The sequence below is a fragment of the Arachis ipaensis genome, chromosome B04 (assembly GCF_000816755.2).
Source record: "Arachis ipaensis cultivar K30076 chromosome B04, Araip1.1, whole genome shotgun sequence".
In the NCBI taxonomy this organism is placed as follows: Eukaryota; Viridiplantae; Streptophyta; class Magnoliopsida; order Fabales; family Fabaceae; genus Arachis; species Arachis ipaensis.
Genome location: NC_029788.2, coordinates 125655134 through 125659618, shown reverse-complemented (window position 1 = coordinate 125659618; position 4485 = coordinate 125655134). Strand labels below are relative to the sequence as shown.

General features: G+C 27.7%; 1 non-coding gene across 1 annotated transcript; it reads left to right on the top strand.

The window, feature by feature from the left end:
• On the top strand, positions 3747-3819 carry TRNAF-GAA. The gene has a single exon. It is a non-coding gene; the product is annotated as a tRNA-Phe (tRNA).

The window sequence follows — 4485 nt, the reverse complement described above, 5'->3', positions numbered from 1 at the left end:
GGCTTTTAGGCTTTAATAAGAACAACAAAAAATGGATGAAGAAGTGAACAGTGTACGTTTTCAGTTTGCAGGAACTAGAAGAAAATTGGAGTTGATGAAGGGCTTTGATGCTGGACATTTGGGAACTTCTATAGTATTCATATAATGTTCTGGAACCAACTTAGAGCTTATATTATAGTTTTGACTGAAGGAGTTGTTATATTGTAGTTATCGAATTTTTAGTGCGAAAACATTTTAACTAATTTTTTAATTAATTTTTTTTTTATCAAAGATAGAAAAATTCAAATTCGCAACCTCTTAGGTGAATGTTGAGAAACTATGTCATTTGAGTTATAATTCATTGGTATTTTTTCAATTAATTCTTAACCATGAAATTTTTTGTGAATTGATATTTGAATCATATTTTAACCTACGAATTTTGCTACGGATTACTTATTATTTATGAAATTCGCTACAAAAATTACTTGCGATTTTTTTGGTTGTGAATTTTGTTATTTATAAATTTTGTTGAAAAGATTATCTACCACTTTTGCTGCTGATTTGTTGACACCTGTACCTGCAAAAAAGATTGCAACTAAATTTCCTATAAATTTTGACAAAATTACCTAATTCATGGAATTAGCTGCGAAAATAAAAAAATTTGCAGCAAATCCATGAGCTTATGCGCTGTGAATTTGAAGTCTCAGCAAAAACCGGAAATAAAATTATCTATGAAATTGGTAAATTCGTAGAAGAGTAAAGTATCGTTTTTGTCTCTATTAGAATATAATTAGGATCAATTAGTATTATTTAGTATATCTGAATATTTATTATTATGATTCTCTTAGTACTTATAAATATCCTTTTATATTGTATCATTCTAGATAACTTGAGTAGAAAATTTAAATAGACAACTTGATTACACTCAATAATACACAAATCTTTCTTCCAGTTTAGTCTCTTGTTTCTAACATAGTATCAGAGCCTAGGTTGTTTTCCTTGCGGTGAAATCAACCGTGGTTTTTATATTTTTTTTCTATGTCATTTTTCCTTACTTTTTGTCATTCATTTGATACTTTTTCACTTCACCTCACCAACTCTTAGCCTTTTTTTGCAGAACATGGTACTTTATCTGAGTTTTCTTGCTATGATATCATGTTAGAAATAAGAGACTGAGAGAGTAATCTGAAGAGTGTATTATTCAGTGTAATCAAGTTGTCTATTCAAATTGTCTACTCAAGTTGTCTATAATGATACAATATAAAAGGGTATTTATAGGACAGTCTCCAATCTTTGGGGTAAGTTCTATTTGTGTTCCTAACGTTTAAATCATCCTATTTGTATCATTAACGTTTATAAAAGTGATTTAATATTATCCTACTATCAATTATATTAACAAATCAGATTATATTTTTCAATTATTCTTACTTGGATGTATTCATTCTCAATTAGATACTTGGATGTGTTCGATTTTAATATTATACCCACTATTTGTGTTTAGATTCAATATATCCCTAAAAAAAGTGAATTATGTAAATGTTGTAGGAATTAGTTTCAATATTTGATGAGGTATTTCTCGGAGTAGATCATCGAATTCTATCCCAGATATTTGTATTCTAACTTCAAGAAAAAATTTTTAAAACTCAAACTAAAGCGCTTATAATGTGTAATTGACGGCAAAATAACATTGAATCACTTTTATAAACGTTAGGAATATAAATAGAACGATTTAAATGTTAGAGATACAAATAAAATTTACTCCAAACGTTGAGAACAAAAACGATACTTTAGTCATTCCCAGCAAAATCGCAAATGATTTGATGTTTTTTAGTAGTGATATAAGCCAAATGTTTGACGAACATAAAAGCCAAATGCAGCTTTATGGGCCTCAAATATTCAAACTTAAAAGGAAGACAATATTTGAATTTTGGACGCATTTTTGTGGTCCTCAAAAGTGGGTTTGATCTCAGTCTTTCTTCACACACTAGACACTACTACAATTTAATGATATTCGGGTTACCATTGTCCCTGAATTTTCATGTTCAACGTATTAATGTGTTCCTTAATTCGTTTATCAACCAAAATCCGAAACGTTAGATGCTGAAGTTACAATGGAATTCAATAAGTGTGATGTGAACTTATGAAACTTTGCATTCATGTATAGATACACAAGTAGAAATTAAAAGAATAACTGTTAAAATCGATAGAAAAATAAAGTTAAATAATGAATTAGAATGGAATAATAAGGTTATGATTATTGTAAGGGTTTTGCTAGATAGACAATTACTTTTGTAAACAATATGAACAATGGGTTTTAGAATTGACCCAATAAAGTAAAAAAAATATTATATCCGCAAATTACCTTCTAAACCTTAAAATTAAAATAACCATATGTACATCTAATAAATTGAACATCCAACCATTGTTAACCGTACATGAATAAATCGAATCAAAAGAAATAACCATCTAATTAAAAATAATAAACATAATCATCTGTATATCTATTGAATTGAACATTTAATATATCAATTATTCACATTATTTAGTATTTTCATTATTTACCTATACTTTTCGTTATTATAAATATAAAAGAGAATGATATAGTATGGGTGATGGAAAGTTAGCTGATATGTCAAATATTATTTAGTTTCCCTCTAAGTAGAGTTAAAGGATCTTGAATAAATTTTATCTTTTTTCTTTTCAACTTATGTAGAGTAGTTTCATACAATACTTAATTTCTCTCAAACTCTAACATGGTAATTAAGCTATTGTTTCCTCTCTTGTGAGCATAGTATCACAATTTAATCTCATGATCCAGGATAACTCTAATTTCTTAAAAAAATTCTATTTGTTAGACAATAAAAAATTTGAACAACATAAATAATAAGCTGATTTTTTAACCCATTAAAAATTAAAAATAAAAATTACCTCAATTCAAGTTTTAAAAAAAACCCTTTTAACTCTATCATAAAAAATTTTAACCATTCTTTCCCTTTTAACTCTAGTTACATTCCCTTCTAATCCAAACTCCTATTCTCAGTGTTGCTATCTTCCGCCATCATCAACCTTCCATTAAGAACAAACATCATATTTATATGAAAAACAAACCTTCTATTTACATTAAAAATAAATATCTCATTTGCATGGAAAAAAACATCCGCATGCGTACCATGTACTAATTGTGAGCATACAGAAATTTAAAAGAACTGTGCAGAATTGAGAAAGTATAGAACCTTAAAAGATTGCAGAATTCTCTTGATAATTGCCAGTGTAAAAGAGCAGGGCAGTTTCACAATTTTCACAGAGGAATAGAAAAAAAGAGATTGTATAAATATAAAATAAGTTATAACAAATTGGTTAGATATTTTGATTGGTTAAACAAATTTTTTGTTATTTTATATAAACTTCTTTTATTTGTTCATCTTATTCAATAATTTATTAAAGATAAAAAATTCTTTGCATAGTTGTACAGTTGCAAGACAAATTTATCAATTTGTTGAATGACAAGTTGAATGGGAAATTGTTTTTGTAGGATTTTAGACTTTTATTAAACACTTCTGTTAGAAAATAAATAATCACAAAAAAACTTATTGTTTACACTTGCTGGCTTCATGTTGTTATTAAAAAGGTTAATATGTTATTCTATATCCTACATTTCCTATCAGTACCCGAGAGAAATTACACCATCACTTGAGAAGCAACCATGATGCATAAAAAATTGGTCGCATCAATGTTAAGAATAATCTAAATAAGATTAATAATATATTGCGGGGATAGCTCAGTTGGGAGAGCGTCAGACTGAAGATCTGAAGGTCGCGTGTTCGATCCACGCTCACCGCATTTTGGAAAACAAAAGTTATTGCCTAGTAGGGTTATGTATTTTTTTAATCATTTTTACATTTTTTTTTGGTTCTATTGTTTACATTGTTCATGAGTAACGGATAAAATATAAAAGAAGGATGAATTGGATTTTGTGAGACATAGGCACAAAATAAGAAGAAAGATCCATTAGGAACAAAACAAGAAATCTAACTCAATTTTTCAAGAATGTAAAGTTAGAATAATGACTAAAGGAAAATCTAGAAAGCATTCGATGAGTATTATTGTATGGTGCCAATAATCACAAGGAGACACTAAAAGGGTCATGGACTCATGGAGCGCTACTACTCAGATGAAAGATTATATTTAATAAAATTATAAGTGATATGTGAATGAATAGTTTGTATTAATTTGTGTGTAGGCAATATTTGTATGTCTTGTTTGGTGAGATTTTGAGGTGTATTTAGCGTGATTGATAAAAATTATGATCTGTAAATTGTATTTAGTTTTTTTTTACGGCAATTTTAAAAGAAATTGTCAAATACTTATTCTCCTATTTTGGTTGAGACATGTGCGAATAATCTAAATATCATAAAGATGCAAATTTATTGTGCTTTTTTAAGTAACAGAGACTAGAGAATAAATTTATAGCTTTTTAATTTTAAATAATTATTTTATTTCTAGTAT